General features: G+C 48.3%; 1 protein-coding gene across 1 annotated transcript in view; it reads right to left on the bottom strand.

The window, feature by feature from the left end:
• TMPRSS2 (transmembrane serine protease 2) overlaps positions 1–17,003 on the bottom strand; it is a 341,947-nt gene extending 324,944 nt beyond the window's left edge. The window contains exon 1 of the mRNA XM_078656813.1: positions 16,552–17,003. The gene's annotated coding sequence lies outside the window, so the exon portion shown is untranslated. The remainder of the gene's footprint in view (positions 1–16,551) is intronic.
• Between the last annotated feature and the right edge of the window lie 544 nt (positions 17,004–17,547).

Below are 17,547 nucleotides of genomic sequence, written 5' to 3'. Positions count from 1 at the left end.
CTATTATGCCTCACCAAGATCTGCACTGTGGTGTGGCTCCTCCATGAAGTTATCTCCTACCTCAATTCAAGGTGCAAAATCCTAGTCATGAAGGTAAATAGCTGCATAGAACATTAGACACAAGTTGGACTATTTTCATTTGCTATCCAGGAGGGATCTTACCAAACAGAAAAATTAAAGTGCCAATAAGTGTCCCATATGGAGTATATTAATCTTCTGTATGATACTATCCATTTCACCAGGCCTTGGTACCCCACAGTGAAATTAGTGTGCACAGTGCTGCAGCTTTCAAACTCAAATCAATTTGGGATTTAGCAAAAGCATCTGCAATACAAACGTTATAACTATTGTTTTCCCTTTTTAACCAATCACTTTAACTTAGCAATTATTTGCAACGCTTTCCATTCAAAACAGATTCATGGATAGAAATCCCTAAACAATGGGGACTTAGCATTTTTATTTATTTATAAATGTTAAGCGCATCAAGCAATTATGAGCAACATGCGAGTAATAGGGTGGTACTGAAGAGCGGGCTAGTGCTAGAGAAAATCTTTAGGGGAGACACTGCAGCAGTCGGTCTCCAGGACGACAGGCTAGCCATGTATTCAGCTGATTGGCTGCTTGAAGGGAACCGTCTTAGAACTTTGTCCTATCTGTGGGGGAAGAAGTTTCCGTGGGGGCCCACTAAAGAGACAGGGACACTACTGGCCATGGAAATGGATAAGAGTTTAGACTTCACTGAAAACAGCATTTGTCCACAAAAAGGATCTCCGATATTTTAGAAACTCAGACATAGCTTCTGCTGCTTCCTTTGTCTGCACTTTTGTCCAAGCAAAGGGGGAGAGTTGCAGTGTGATCTGGCCAGGCCCACCCTTCAAAATTGACTCCTCCGAGGAGCCAAACAATCCAGACCTTCTTTTTTTTTTTTTTTCTTTTTATTAACAACAAGGAAATAGGTGGCAGTCATCACAGTCAAGGCATTGAGTATCTACATTCATGCGCAGTGAATTTCAAGACATACTTAGTTATCACGATAGGGAGGCATTTGACAGTACATCATATAGCGTTTACAGTACATGCGGTTCGTCAATAGGGACGTTCTGGGGGGGTTCACAGATATTCCCTCTATATTCGTTCCATGTGGTCCATATCTGTATCCATTTCTGAGGGCACCCCCGTGCCTCGTATACCGCCTTTTCTTGGAGCATGCACCAGTCCATATCGGTTTTCCACAGGCCGACCTTCGGAGGCGGAACCGCCTAGCAATATTCCTCTTGGTGATCATAAACCCCAGAGTGCCCACAACTTCCCACTACGTGACAGGTCAGTGGGCTCCCAAATGTTTAACAGGCATCTTTTTGCTTCGAGTCTGATCTCCACCCCCCAGACTTCCTGCATACATCAGGTCACTCGGGTCCAGTAGCGCTGCAGCAGTGGGCACTCCCAAAGTATGTGAAAGAAGGTCCCTGTCTCTCCGCATCCCCGCCTACAAAGCCCATCTGCACTTCGGCCCATTCGCTGCAGTCTAGTCCCTGAAAGGTAGACTCGGTGTAACATTTTTAGCTGAATGAGCCGGAGTCTGGCCGTTATGGCAACCTCCTTAGGGGAGGCAAGTGTGGTTCTCCATTCTTCCTCATCTATTTCTAGGCAATCGGCTTCCCATTTACCTTTGAGGGGGAGTAGTAGGTCCGGGGAGTTGTTAATGATTTTTTTGTAAGTGAGTGATATAGCATGTTCAGGGAGGTGACCATCTAGGAGCCTATCGTCCAGCGGTGGGGAGGCAGGGTGCTGTGTTCCCGCAGGAATGTTGGCCTGGAGGGAGTGCCTGACCTGTGTGTATCTAAAATGTTCCGAGGGAGCTAGTTCGTAGGTGTGCTGGAGCGAGACAAGGATATCATCCCCTCCGGGCCCCATAGGTCCCGAACGTGGGATATGCCAATGAGGTCCCAGTTCCGGAACCCCTTGGTGCGACCGAGCCTGCCCAGTCTCTCCGAAACCCATAGGGGGGTGGCCATCGTGAGGGTGTCAGCCCATCCCAGTTTGCGTTGTACTACATACCACAACTGCACCGAGTGTTGCGTGGGCCCCGTCAGCGTGTATCGTCCCGGTTTGGAGTATAGCGCCGCCTCGAAGTTTCCGCCCGGCAAGAGCCAAGTTCCATATGCCGGGTCGTTCCCATCGCTGTACGTGCACTGGTTGATGGCAGAAAGGTGCACGGCCCAGTAGTATTTACGGATGTCAGGGAGCGCTATACCGCCATCAAACCATCCCAGGGTAAGTTTCTGAATGGATATGCTTGGCATTCCAGACCACAGCAGTTCTCTCTGTGTGGCCTCAATGGAAGCGAAATAGGCCTGCGGGACCCGGTCTGGGTAGTTTTGTAAGGCGTACAGGAACCTAGACAATGCCATCATTTTGAAGAGTGCTGCCCGTCCGAGGAGGGAAAGTGGAAGCCGTTGCCAAGAGGCAGCGTCTCTTTTGAAGCGTTGTAGAGGCGGGAGAAGGTTCCTCTCATATCTTACATCTGGATCTTTGGAGATAAAGACCCCCAGGTAACGGAACCCTTCTGTGGCCACCTCGATCGGGCAGTTCCGCGGGAGCGAGGGAACGTCTCCCCGTAGGACATACAGGATGGACTTGCCCCAGTTAATGCTGTAACCTGAGTTTTTCCCGAAGCTGGTGATTATATCCATGGCCACTATTAGGGACTTACGGGGTTTGGTGAGATATAGCAGGACGTCGTCCGCATAGAGCGAAATCCTGTCCTCCCATCCGTCAGCCCAACGTATCCCCTTCAGGGACAGGTCTTGCCTGATCCACGTGGCCAGGGGCTCCAGTGAAAGGGCAAAGAGGAAGGGCGAGAGGGGGCAACCCTGTCGCGTTCCCCGTCCAAGTTCAAATATTTCAGAGATTTTATTATTGACAGAGACTTGGGCCAAGGGCGCCGTGTATAGGAGGCGCACCCATCCTATAAAGCTCGGGCCGAATCCCAGCTTACGGAGGACCGCCATCATATATGACCACTCGAGCGTGTCAAACGCCATTGTAGCTTCTAGGGATAGCACCACCGCATCCTCCTGGATAGCGTGGCATCTTCCCAAACCTCCATGCAACCTTCGGAGATTAAGCGCTGTGTTTTGGTGTGGCATTAAGCCAGACTGGTCCGGGTGGACCAAGACGGGAAGGACAGATTTAAGCCTGTTAGCGAGGACTTTGGCCAATATTTTGGGCTCTGCGTTAAGAAGGGATATGGGCCTATAAGAGGCACAGGAGTCTCTAGGTTTTCAGTCTTTGTGGATGGCCACTATTGTGGCTATGCACTGATCGCGCGGTAGGATGCCCCGATCCCTGCTCTCCTCAAACATCCTCTTTAGGTAAGGGCCAAGGCCAGAGGGTGTAAGCTTGTATAGTTCTATTGGCAAGCCGTTTGGTCCCAGCGCCTTCCCCGACCGGAGGTCCCTGATCGCTCGGGCAAGTTCCTCCACGGTGAGTGGCGCCTCCAAGTCTTCTCTCTCCGAGTCTGAGAGAGTGGGCATACGAATGTCGGTCAGCAAGGAGACTTAGTCTTCCTCCGGTCTGTCCGAGCCTTTGCTGTATACTTTCCGATAATGGGACGCGAATTCCCTGACTATGTCACGAGGTTCCGTAATTACGGTACCTGACTCTGTTTTGAGCTCTGCAACTATTCTCTGTGCCTGTTGTTTTTTGTCAAGTCAGGCTATGAGCTTGCCCACTTTATCCCCTTGATCGTAGAGTCTACCCTCTTTATCCCTGGCCACGGTCTTGGCAGCGTCAGTGGCTAGGGCTCTTTATTCCGCCACCTTAAGTTCCATAAGGTGAACTGCTCCGGGCTCACACCGGCGTTAGCCCTTGCCTCCCGTTCTAGGAGGTCCCGTTCCATATTGGCGATTTGCCCTTCCCGTTCTTTACGGAGACCGGAGATCGCTGAGAGGGCCTCCCCTCGAAGCACGGTCTTAAAAGCCTCCCAAAGCACCGTGGACGAGGCCACCGTGCCGTCGTTTTCTGCGAAGTATCGATCTATTGAAAGGAGGAGTTTCCATCTAATGGGTTCACAGCGCAGGTACCATGAGTTAATCGGCGCAGTACAGCCCTCTTGTTTGGCTCCAATTGTGAGGTGGGCAAGCAGCAGCAAGTGGTCAGAGATACCTCTCGCCAGGTGTACAACCTCCTGAAGTGTTGTGTCGTGATATTGTGGCGCTAGGATGTAGTCAAGGCGGGAGAACGAACGGTGTGGGCCCGAGAAGGTGGTGTATTGTGTTTCTTGGGGATGGCGAGTTCGCCACAGGTCCAGAAGGCCGAAGGCGTCAAGGAAGTCAGTAAGCCATCTGTGACCCGGTGGGATGTCTCTAGGAGGAAGTCTATCGAGGGTCCCTGATACCCCAGCGTTAAAGTCTCCCCCTATCAGGAGGCGCCCCTCGGGAAGTGAAAGGAGCACCCTACCTAGATCCTGATACAATTGCGTTTGAAGACCAGGTGGTGTATAAACCGTGACTAGGTTAATCTTGAAACCCTCCCAGGAACCCGAAATCGCAGCAAAGCGCCCCAGGGGGTCGGAATCACAGTTCTCAATAACCAATGGGAAGTTGCGCCGAAGCACGATGCCTACCCCCCTCGATCCCGAAGTGAAGCCGGCATGTGCCGCCATGTAGTAGCCCCATCGGTTCAGTGCGTGGCATGTGTTACCTAGTAAGTGTGTCTCCTGTAGGAGTACTACATCAGGGAGATGTCTTTTAACAAATTGCAGAACAATGGTGTGTTTGAGCTTGTCCCCCAGCCCGTTGACGTTCCAACTCAGTACATTTAGGCTCTTATCCGACTTCATCAATACGTGTACCTCCTAACGGATACTCCCTCCTACCGTTCAAAACCTCCTGCCAGTGTTTGAAACAGCGTTTTTGACTTGAGGCCCTGCGCAAAGTAGCAAAAATTTAGACTAGACAATAGCATTCTTGATGTGACAGTGCCAAAATCCCATAACTGACCCCTACCACCCCCCTTCCCTCTTCACCCACATTTACAACTTCCCTCATCTCACCCCCCTCCCTGCTCCCCTGCTCCACGGGTTTAGAACTACCCACATCCCCAATTAGCAGAGTGCCTTTCGCCCAAAATACACATCCCTGGAAGGAAGAAACTAGAACTTTAAGCAACCCGTCTTCCCTTCCTGGTGAACCTTTCACTCGGAGCGTGCACTGGCCCTGGCCCCACCCGCAGCCCGGGCTCCCTCCCCCCCAACTTCAAATGTGGAAATTGTCTATGAGTCCTGCAGTTACATCGTCGAGTGGCTATAGTAAGTCATATTACCAAATAGGTCTATTCCCCCCGCAGACAGGCACATTAGGACCAAACGCAACACCTCAATATACAAAAGAAGCACTTATCAGCTTTACAGGTCCCGCAGTCCCCTCGTTGGGCCGCCTCATGCATTTCGTCTCATCTCGGACTGGCGGAGCGGGATCTCCAGGAGCGTTGACTCTGACCGTCTTGTTCAGATCTCCCAGCCGCAGATCCCGGAGATGCGGTCTGGGTGTCTCTCCAGTTTTGGCACTCTGCTCCCTCACCAACGGTGGGCGCCTCTCGGTCTATCCAGTCCTGCACCTCCGACGGCGAAGTGAGGAAGAAGGATTTTCCTCCTGCAAGGACCTTGAGCTTGGCAGGGAAAAACATCATGTATTTAATGCCTTTTTCTCTAAGCGCCCTCTTTACACCTGCGAAGGATCTCCTCTCCTGTTGAACTTGGAGGGTGAAGTCAGGGAAGAACCAAATTGTGGCGTTCTCGTATAGTAGGTCCCCAGCTCGTCTGGCCGCTTGCAAGATGGCGTCTCTATCCCTGTAGTTGAGGATTTTTGCAATAATCGTCCTCGGTGGTGCTCCCGGTTTTGGGATGGACGCCCGGTGTGCGCGCTCGACAGTAAATATGTTGGACAGACGCTTTGGCTTGAGGTGATTGAGAATCAAGTCTTCTACAAAGAGTTCCACACTAGGCCCCTCGAGGTCCTCTGGCACACCAACAAGGCGGATATTACTCCTTCGGGCCCTCCCTTCCTGGTCGTCCAGCCGGAGCGACATCTGGCGGTGTTGATGGATCAGGTCATTTACACGCCGCTCCAGTTGTTTAGTCGACGTCTGCAGTTCAGCAATGCCGGCCTCGTTCGCTTTCGTCCTTTCGGACGTCTTGTTAAGATCAGTTCGGAGAAGGTTGATTTCTATGGCCATCTTGTCTATCTTGGTTTCCAGGGTCGTTCCCAATGATTGAATGGCCGTCATGATGTTGACCAGCGATGGTTCTGTTTGACTCTGTTGGCCGCCTGTCGGCACTTCCGTCCGCTGCGCGCCCTTATGCACTGTGTATTTGTCAAGATTGTGCGGCTGGGTGGATGTGCCCTGCTTAGGCCTCATGTTTGTGCGTTTTGTTGTAGTCCAGGCCTGTGGGCGCGGTCGGTGCAATGGTTTGTTAGAGGCCTGCGTCCGCGGCACAGGACAGCCGGGGGGGGGGGACCGCCGCCCGAGACACACGATCCCCGAGGGCCCACACCCTCACCAGCCAGGGCCGGCTCCCAGGCACCGCGCCATCACGGCAGGCCCGCCCCGCCTCAGCCGCCGCCCGTCAGCATGTGCACAAGTCCAGTTTCCCAGCGGTGACCCTTGCCGCGCAGGGCCAGGCTAGCCACAGACTAGCGTGAGGGGTCCACAGAGCAATGGAGTCACTTCAGGCCCAATACAATGGTAACAGGATGTTTGCAGCACACAGATCTGTACAGGGAGGGCGTCCAATGATAATATGGGTCCCGGGCAGGGATTTCAGCTGACCCTACGCCACAGCGCCAAGTTGTGGGTTAAGAACCCACCCTCCGTCTGTAAAGGCCCCTCCGCTTGCCGGGCCCAGGTCGTAGAGTCTGCAGCCTCCCAGCTTTGGCGCAGTGCTGTATCGTCGATTTAGGTCAACGCCGCCGTCTCTTGTCGCGTTGCGGCCGCCCACGCCGGCCCCTCTCCTCCCCTGGTGCGGCTCAGTCCTCGGACGTGTGGGCGCTGTGGGTGCCCAGGCAGGGGTCACAGCACTCAGGGGGCATCAGCCCCCAGGGGGCGCAGTACGGATGGAGCAGAGCGCTTCCCCCGGGGCCCGACCAGCCCCTTTCAAACAGGCCCCAGGCCGGGGACTCGCCTGTGTCGGCAAGCCGGCCGCGAAGCCCTCCCTACTCGGGCCCGCTCCCGGGCAGCCGCACTTAGGGCCCTCGCTCGATGACGGAGCGGGGCAGAGGGGCCAGAGTCAGAACGCTGGGTGAAGCGCCGGCAGGGGGATCTGGCGCCACCGGCTATCCGCAGGAATCTGCGGATTTTGATCGGATTGCAGGCAGTTGGGGGCTCGGTCAACCGGAGCTCCCGGATCAGGCGGCCATTTTAGCCGGAGCATAGCCACGCCCCCAATCCAGACCTTCTTAATTCACAGATAGGGACCAGAGATGCTGCAAGAAGGATCACTCAATAAGAGTCACCACTTTGGCCTGAGCTCAACTTATGCCTCCTTGACAGATCTTGTAGAATTTCCAGATAAAACGTACGCATTTTATCTGGGAGTGGATGGGAATCTCTTCAGAACTCCAATTCAATTCTTTGAACTTCAACTTCCTATCGTCACTTGAAGAAAGTGGATGGGAATCTCTTCAGAACTCCAATTCAATTCTTTGAACTTCAACTTCCTATCGTCACTTGAAGAAAGAAACTTTTGGCAGGGGAAGAGGAGTGAGTCTTCTGGCGGCAGTGTCGCACTCAGGAAAAAGGAAAGGCACAGACGTTTGAAAATCCATCCTGGCTTGACGTCAGATATCCTTAAATCCAGCTCTGTCCTACATCAGTGGCACGGCAGCAAAGAGCCTTCAACAACTGGTATAGCCTGAGGCAGAAGGGCTAAACGGCTAATAGAAAATTCCATCCATTAAGGGTAATATGCTCTAAATTAAAAAGGGAGAAACATAAAGACAAACATTGGAATGTTGGAGCTTCGGGCTTATACCAGTCATATATGCCCAGAGTTAGTCCAGTGTCTTCAACGGAGCTCTGAACATTTCAATGTTCTAATATAGCCTTTTGGCCATTGAAGGCCCGCTCCAGCATTAAAGAGGGAGTGGGCAATTAATGGCCAGTAGATCCTGCTACTAAGGGGATCTAAGGCTATTAGAACAATTCACCCCTAGAGGGCAGAAAACAAAGGCCTCACGTAGCCCGAGGGATCAAAATCCCCTCGGGCTCTGTGATGTCTTTTGTTGATAGCAACAGCTGTGAACAAACATTGGAATTGTGGATCTCTGGGCTTCTACCAGCCCTTTGAAGCCCGGAACACTCTATTTTTTTAATGGAGCTCCCAACATTCCAATGTTCTAATCCCATTTAGATTAGTTATATGTACATTCAATTCATACTGCTATCTAGAAAATCTCTCATGGATCCATCCATACTGTTAAACACCCCTTGTGTAATGTAGCATACCATTCCAATTCTGAAGTGTCTCCCCAGATTGCTTTCTTTGTTGATTACGTCTTTGTTGTAGTTGAGTTGCTCTTTCCCTAGTTTACAACACTTTAGAACCCTCCCATGAATTGAGACATGCATTCCTTAACCAGGAAGTGGTTAGTCAACAGAGATTTCAGTTATGGGGAAATTCCTTGCTGATCCGGTCCCTTAAGTGTTATTACTGGCCATCAGCCTTAGGATGAGCAATACAGATAACTTGGCAATGTAGGCATTTAAACTAATTGTATAGGTGAATACACTGTTTGGTAATGAGTAATGCAGTATAGGTGACTGATGTGGTGGACTGACTTTGGTGGTTTCCCACAGAGCTTTTCACCTCAATCATTCCTTTCTAATGGGCTATTCTTTGAAGACCAGTACAACAGAAGGAATTGCACCTTTAAAGATAATGTCTTTAGGGGAAATGAAACGTTCTCACACGATAGGGAAATTCCACTACATAAATTCACTCTTTGGGTCTATATAGAGCAGCAAGTTCAAAACATATTTTTTTAATATATATATATATATATTCGGGCATAAGACATCCCAATGCCAGCGTGAAATAAGCTGTATGTGTATAGCAGCTGTGTGTGTCTTTTGAAACATTCAACAGGTTTCAGGAGTGGTATTTACAGACAATGGATGCAGCACACCTGGAGCTAGTGAAGTTGGTTTACACAACTTTCTAACCTGTTACTCTGTGGTCTCTTCCATTCATTCATTCACAAAGGAGTGCTGAGTGCATATGGTGCTATCTATGACAATGTCAGTTCCCAGACAGAGTCTGGGCAGTGTCATGTAGAATGTTAAATTCACATGCCTTGAAGCTCAGAGTGTGGGAGATTTGTGTCATGATTTGATCTGATCACTTGCAAAGGGCAGCAGACACCAGCAGATGCCTCTGATGCTGAGACACAACAACTGAGCCAGTACTGCAGCAGCCACATAGGAAGAGCAAGAGCTCCACAAGAGACAAGACAATGTCTTCAACGCTCTCCCAAACACCAGGTGGTTGACAATCTTTTAGGTGCAACTGCAGCGTATATTCCAAAGCTCAGGGAATAGGCGTGGAACTGAGCAACCACCATATCCTTCCCCTTTAAGCTCGGAGTACAGAGGAGAAGCAAACTCCGAAGCCAGTGATAGCCATACATGAACTGTGAATAGTTCAATTGACAGCAAATCCAGACCTCTACGTGCCTCAGCAACCAGCTCACTTTAGCCAAGATTCTGCAACATCAACAATGCAAAGTTATGCCCACGCTACACAGAGCCAGCCAATAGCATAGCCTGTCTCACTAAGACGTGAGCAGTTACAATACTTCAGGCCTCAAAAGATGCACGGGGCAACCACGCAGGAATAAGATTCCTCCATACAGAAAGGAAGGATCTTTTTGGAGGGGGCAAAGGCGATAAAAGCATCAGCTAGGTAGGGGGTTTAACGGCATTTTCTGTAATAAGACCTGGTCTAGAATGGCATTTCAAGTAATTTACCTTAACGACTGTCATGTGGGGCGGAGGGCTGCTCCAATACTAATTGCTAAACTGTGTCTGCTGGTAAGCAGCTGAGTTTTGCTCGCATTCAGTTTTAGAAATTGGGATCCATCCTTCCATGACTTGGTGCCATTTTGGGGGGGTGGGATTCAGCACTCTGGTCTTTGCCGCTGACATCATTTACAGGCCAGGTTGCACAAACAATGCATGCAGTGGATGAGCCACTGATGCGCCAAATGCAAGACCTCTGTGTCCTTCCATGCCTTGACCAGGCCCAAGTGAAATTTTTATTGGAGACAAGGCGTAAACCATTATTAGAACTAAACTATGCCTCTTTGAGCTCTATCTGTCTCCATGCCTAGATCATTTCCCTTTCCTACACTCCAGTCAGCATATTACACCAATGTAACTTGAATGCATCAGTTCAGAACAATCCCTTACCAACCGAAGTACGCTGGCAGGCCAAATTAAATCATCAATCCAGTCTATTGATTAACCTACGTTTTCCGGTCAAGCAAGCTTTCGAGTTATGTGAACTGTTTGTTGATCATAAACCAGATTTCATTGGAGTTAGAGAAACGTGGTATAAGGCACACACTTTACCAGAGATGGCACTGAACTTCCCTCCGATTACGCAACAAGTAATGCAAGCCTCGAAACCGGAGAGGAGGTATAGCATTTGTGTCTAAAGTAGCATTACAAGCGACTTCTTGGGCAGTCAGCCCTTTAGAGGAATGTGAATTTTTAGTCCTTAGGTCTACCATCAACTAGCAATTCACCATTCATATAATGCTTATTTATCGACTTCTCAGCAACAACATTACCACTCTTCTCAAGTCTTTTCAGGATCTCGTTTATGTTCATTTCGCATATTTAGGCAATATCACGATAACGGGTGACTTTAACCTACGTTTGGACAATTACACTAACAAACAAGTTTCAGAATTAGTTAAGATATGGAATTCCATTCAACTCAGCCCAGTGGTTACATGTGCCTCACACAATAGTGAACACACCTTGGATTATGTGTTTCCCCAAGAATCCTTGGTCTCTTCAGACTCCTTTCTGACACTCATATGGACTGATCATAAAGGCACATTTTTCAACAGCAATGCTCACATCAGTTACTCTCCACATACCCACCCAGAAACTATTAGAGCACCACGTTGCTGGTCTAAACATAATACTCCACCATTAACACAATGCTTAGAATTGAGTAGGCCATTTTTCTCTGGTACAGATGAAAATATGATAGAGCAATTGAACTCCTTGCCTAAAAAAACCTCTGGATATCTTCATTCCCACAAAACCTCTTAAATCTTATAGAAGTCCGCCCTCGGCCCGCATTGGTATAACAGCAAACTCCACACTGCAAAGAAACATTGTAAAAAATGTGAGCCACTCTTACATCATTCATCCTGCCCATTGTCCAGAAAGAGCTATGAAGAGGAACCACGCAACTATAATAAACTGCTTGGACAAATTAGATCTTATTATTACCACATGAGGATCACTAATTCACCTACTTTCTCCAAGGAGATCTTTGCAATTTATCAATACCTTGTGCACCCAAAATCACTCGCAACCACTCATCTCCATCTCCCAACTTCGGCAATACCTTGTCAGATCTCTTTCAAAATAAAATAATTAAACGTATTGATCCAGGGCTACATTCTACTCCTATCGGTAATTGATGCTCTTTTATCCTCGGACTGGACAGTCATTCTTGTAAAGATCATCAAAACAAAGTAATCCAATTGTATTGCTGCCATCCACTTCATCAGTTCACACTCCCTTCTGTCTGGTCCATTTCCTGACTCCTGTAATCAGGCATTGACCATACCCCTTATTTACAGAGAGATAAGCTAGACAACAGCTTCATTAGTTCCTGGAAGCACGTAATCTTCTCAACTCTCAACAATCTGTTTTTTCTTCAGGGCTGACCGCCAAGACCGTGATGATAGGAGCTATAAAAGACATCACACGCACTTTGAACAAGGGTGACAGCTACATCCTGGTCCTACTTGACCTTTCTGCTGCATTTGACATGGTCTTGCATAACATCTTGCTTATCACGCTGCAGGATACAGTTTTAAGTGGAACTGCGGAGTTTATTAGGCGCCTTTATAAGAGGGTGCATGCAAGCTCTCTCGCTGGACAATTCCTATTTTACTTGTAACCTGGTTCTTGTGGTGTCCTTCATGGATCATCCTTCAGTCCTACCCTATTAAATTTTTATGTTGCAACACTTGCCCATTGGGTTGCTTCTTTTGGCCTGTCATTTTCTGAATATGCATATGACACTCAAATTCTTTACAAGGTTCAAGGCCTCCTTTCGGAAGCTCAGACCTTTGCTCAATCTTGCTTTGTTCCACTAGCCACCTGGATGAAGCTAAATTCTTTATGCCCGAATACCAAAAGAATGGAGATTCAAACCTTTGGGAAACCAGATGTGTAGTCTTTCAATAGTTGCCTAGATTCTTTAATAATTCAGTGGCACCAGTGGAATCTGCCCCTAATCTGGAAATCAGGGGGGCGTGTCCAAGATGGCATCCGTGTAAGACCTACTTCTCAGAGCTCCGCTGCCTAAGTAAAGTATAGGGACAGATGCCTGGTCCCCCTGGGCCCCATAACGATTGTTGGCATGTCGGGAGGGGACACGTCTGCTCAGGGTGAAGCCTGATCAAATCAGACCCACAGTGTGCCTGAGCCTGCAGAGAGATGACCTCCTCCATGAACTGCCACTCGGCCAAGTTGGCAGCCGTGACAGAATCATAACACAGGACCTGTGGTGTGCTGCACGACACGAGGACCCGGACCGTGTTTGCTCCCCTGGGTTTGCGTGTTGAGCTGCTTGATGGGTGAGTGAATTGCTCTCCCCATTTGATAGGGCCCTGCATCTCCCATTGGTCCACATGTCGAAATGGCAGCCGCTGGGGCCTGGGCGTTGCGTGGAGTCCTGTGAAAGAGTCATGCTCCCTCTCAGGCCCAGCTTTGGCCCCTACCCAGCGCAGCTTGGATTTGGCCGACAACAGGACCCCTGACGCCTCCCGCTGCCCATCCGGCCGAGTGAGGTCCATCCCTCGAGACTGCAGGCTTCCTAGTGCAAAGGGTCGGGAGCCCAGAGGCACGTGGCACCAGTGACACACTTAGAGTTGACTCCCTGAAGGTGCCAACTGCCTCATCTGGATGAGTCTACAAAGCGGGGGGCTGCTGATGTTGTGTGCACCCCCTATTCAGTGAAGCATGCATGTCTCCCTCTGCCACGTGGTGAGCACCAATAGCGGCCCTGGCAAGCAGTCTCCTTCAAGGCACTTGAGTAATTGGTGGACCGGACTGGGGTGCCTTGACACACGTGAATGTCTTACATTTGCTGCAGAAGTGCTCCTTCTACTGTATGACCAGCCTTAATTCCGCTTTCCCTTTGCGCAACTATTCCACTGCCGGGATGCCATCGGACCCGCACCGCTATGGATGCTTGGGCCACCCTTAGGTTCTCTGACTGACCCTTCCAGCACCGCGGGGCAGATGTGAGTGCAGTGCCAACAAGGGAGCCTCTGCGTGCTGGTGCATTCGCTAAAGACTCTTTGGCTTCTTTTCACTGGGCCACTTCTATGTGACTATTTTGCATGGGAACGCCTACTCTGCATACATTATACCTGGTGCAGGTGTAATGTGACAGAGGGCTCTACAATCAGATGCATTAAGCCCAATGTGTCAGTTTGTGCGTAAAAAAAAGTGACACAGGCAAGGAGCTTGTAAATAAGCCCCACAGTTTCAAGTTGTGGACTTTTATGTACTATTCTAACTCATTCTGGGTGCTGTAGCATGGAGCTATTAGACTGACATATCACAAAACATTAATGTGTAGGTAAAAAATTAAGGACTGGAGACCTTGTCTTTAATGACCTGGAGTGAGGTGGCATCCTACCTCAAGAAGCAAATTGTCTTCAATACACAGAAGATAGCTCATATGCATCAGGGCCAAGATGCTGGCACGTTTCACTCCACAAAATATACATCATAACAAGCCTATTCTCCAGGAGGTTCTAGATCCAATAGTGCAGTTTATGTGAGGTGCCACTGCACTACAACTATCTCATTTAAGTTACAGTGTCGAATCATCGGTGGGTATTGCCCATGTGCAGTAAGAATGTTTTCACATGATATCAACCCTATATTTAGATTGCTGTTTAGTAAATATACTACTGCGTGTTTTGCTACTTTTATTTTCAGTTTCTTATGACCAGCCTTTTACTCCTTCAAGAGTAAAGGATACAGCTTTTACAGCCGTATCTTGTCACGGAACATCTGTGTAGTGATACATCACTCGCGTGGTAATACCACATCACTCAAATTCTGCCTTAGTTGCAGAATTGTGAGGTTATCGAGTTACTGCCCTATTTTGCTCCCTAATGAAAGGCAACGATACAGAGCTCTCAATGGCAGGAAGTTGATATGGGTAATATTTAGAGCTACAGCGCCGCTTATGTTTATTCGCATGACTTCTAATTTACACAATGTAAATAAACAAATAACTAATTTAGAATATCACTAAAAATATAACAATCACTTTAAGTGCAGCTTCTGATGCCATCAGCCTTTACACTATGCTTGAAATGGAAGTATAGAAAGGCAGGTACTCCTTGTCCCAGAGTAACTGTTTGCTGATGATAAGTGGTGATACTCTCCTATTAAAAGCATCGCAGTAGTGCTGAAAAGTGCAGGTACTCCTCCTTTAAAATGAAAGAAGTGTAGGTACTGAGTACCTGCAACTGACCCAGAATACTGCTCCTAAGCTGATTCTCAAACTGCCCAAACACGCTTCAGTAAAATGTGCATTAGCCACATTGCATTTGCTCCCTGTAAAAGAGAGATTCACTTTCAAGACACTCTGCCTGGCACACAGAGGAATAAATTGGAAGAGCCCTTCTTTTATTATGGACCTTCTGATACCTTATACCCCTTCAAGGGCTCTAAGGTCTTCTAAGGTGCAACTGTTAAAGGTGCCTCGAAGACAAAGGACCGGATGGGGGACGGATCCTTTTCATACTTGACCCCCATACTTTGGGATTCTATGCCAGTGGACCTGAGAAACTATACAAATTAGATTTGTTTCAGGAAAATGCTTGGCAATAGCCACACTTGCCATTCTGCTTAGTATTGATTCACCATCAGATGCTATGCCTCACTCACCGCTGGGAAGCCTTCGCGTAGCTACGCGCTTTACAAATCAGCATAGCATAGCATTTAAAGCATTGGTTATACACAGCAACCTGTGGAAGAGAAACCAAAGCTTTGAGGTTCACTGACTAGCAAGGTTCTTCGGCACTAAGATATATGAGACACCTTCGGGTACCTGTGGCTTAGAGCTCTCAAGTTTGCCAACTCTGTGGGTGAGAAGCTCGTTCAGTCCAAGCTTTTTGTTAGCATTTTGCGACTTTTTGTCCTGATTTTGTACTGAGATTTAAAAAAGGACTGCGAGTCCCAGAATGCAATTCAAGAACCTGGATTGGATGTATTTTGCCATGCATTAACCTGAAAAACTTCTGCTTCTTAGTGCACAGCCCGTGCCGCACATTGAAACCAGAGTTCTAAACATATTAAATAAACACAAATGCAAAACAACAATCAATGTTGATTACAAAGCCAGGTTTCACACAAAGTAGAAAATGTCTGTCTCTTCCATGGCTGGGTTAAAGTTTTGATACGCCACTGACTCATGGACCTGGCCTGTGCTTACATACCTGCTGAGAACAGCGAAACATTTAGTTGGCATTTCCATTATAAATATAGGCTTAAAAATCCTAACATGTAAAGTAATATTGGCTAAAAAGTCAGTACAAACTGAAAGTGTCACTCACACAGGACATGGGAGCAAAGTCTCCTTGAACAGGCTTTTCAGGCAATTTAAGAAGTAAAATGAAAGAGGCTTTAAAGCAGCGGTCTTCAAAGTTTTGAATGACGCGCCTCCCCGTACAAACAGACAAAAACAAAATCATCAATGCCCCTTAATCCCCCCATCACAACATTTTTCACAAATTATTCTACGGAGCTGGCAGTCTAAGTATGTTTAGACTTATTGAAACATTGCAGGTTAGTGCTGCTATTGTTTTAAAAATGCAAACAGATGATCGTCAAACATACTACTCTGGTCAGGCAGGCCTTAATAAGGTGTAAATGTAACCACAGTGTGGTGATTAGAAATGAGGTTTGGGGTTATGAAGAATATTTGGAGTCCCTTCCCTTTTGACACCTTCTCCCAGCCAGGATATAAATTAGAAAATATGTTAGTGATGGCCCATCACACTACTGTCACTCTTTTTCCCCCCACTGAAAATAAAGCACTGTTATCAGCATAAGGCTTATTTTAACTAAAGCCTGGCGCCTCCCTCCCCAGGTCACTTGAGCCCCCTTTCAAGTTTGAAGGACCTTTCTTTAAAGGCTGCAGTGGTCACCAGAGAAGAGGGGTGACCTGCTTACAGGCAGAGTTTACGATGGTCAGAGTAAAGGGGTCCTCCTCACCTGCAGAGGTTTGCGTGGATCCAGCCGCGGTGGGAGAGCCGAGCAGGAATCTCTCCCTCCCTCTTGCAGGTGAATGAGTGAGGCAAGACAGCAATCAGTCACCTATTACCTGCTGTCCCGCAGGTGGGCGGGGGCAGGGGGAGGCGAGCTGCTGGAACTCATCTGTGCCCATTGTGCCAAAAGCACACCTCTCCCAAACACCCGTGCGCCCCTTCCTTCCATAAACAATGGTATAATCGAAGGAGGAACTGGACAGACACAAACAACGGAGGGCAGGGCGGGGCTCCTTGTAGGTAAACGTCTCGGCTCTTGTTCCCGGGAGGCCGCAGGTACACACCTCACCCCCGTGCAAGAAACGGGCCCGGGAGAGATTCTTGCTGAGCTCCGTGAGTTTGCTAATACGTGATTTTTATATTCCAACCGTCGAAGACTTTTCCAGACTTAAGGGAGATGAGGAAATGGCTGGTTAAGCCTGTTTGATTACAGACTAGCCAGGGAAAAAAATGAAAACGTTTTCCTGGAGTCGCCAAAAGCATATCCTGTGTGTATAGGGTTACCTTTTCAAGGAAAATGCCAGACGCGCGGAAAACAAATAAAGGCATTCTTTACCTATGAGTGACGTGAGAATGTGTGAGCGGTGCTGCGTTTGCTCCGGCTCGGATTTCATCACACTTGCCTTTTAGTTTCTGGTTTATTAGTCTTGTACAAAAATGCACACGTTTTTCTGCTTCCCCTCATATTTACTCTTGCCAGCTATTTAAAAATGTTAGTTATAAGCAACTGGGTTAGCCTAGTGTTATTGTGACTCAGCTGAATGGGCATTATTTTATCAACAATTGCATGCTGAAAGGCTGAGTTAGCCTTCAGGTGACTTGAAAGTTTAACCTGCTGGATGAACACAGAATTCTTCAACAAAGGCATTAACCCACTGAGTCTACCAGCTTTCAAGACGACTTCTCACATACAGATTCTTTGATTTGCTCTTGACATGCTGGT

The sequence above is a fragment of the Lissotriton helveticus genome, chromosome 8, assembly GCF_964261635.1.
Source record: "Lissotriton helveticus chromosome 8, aLisHel1.1, whole genome shotgun sequence".
NCBI classification, from domain to species: domain Eukaryota; kingdom Metazoa; phylum Chordata; class Amphibia; order Caudata; family Salamandridae; genus Lissotriton; species Lissotriton helveticus.
This window is presented reverse-complemented; position numbering and strand designations above follow the sequence as displayed.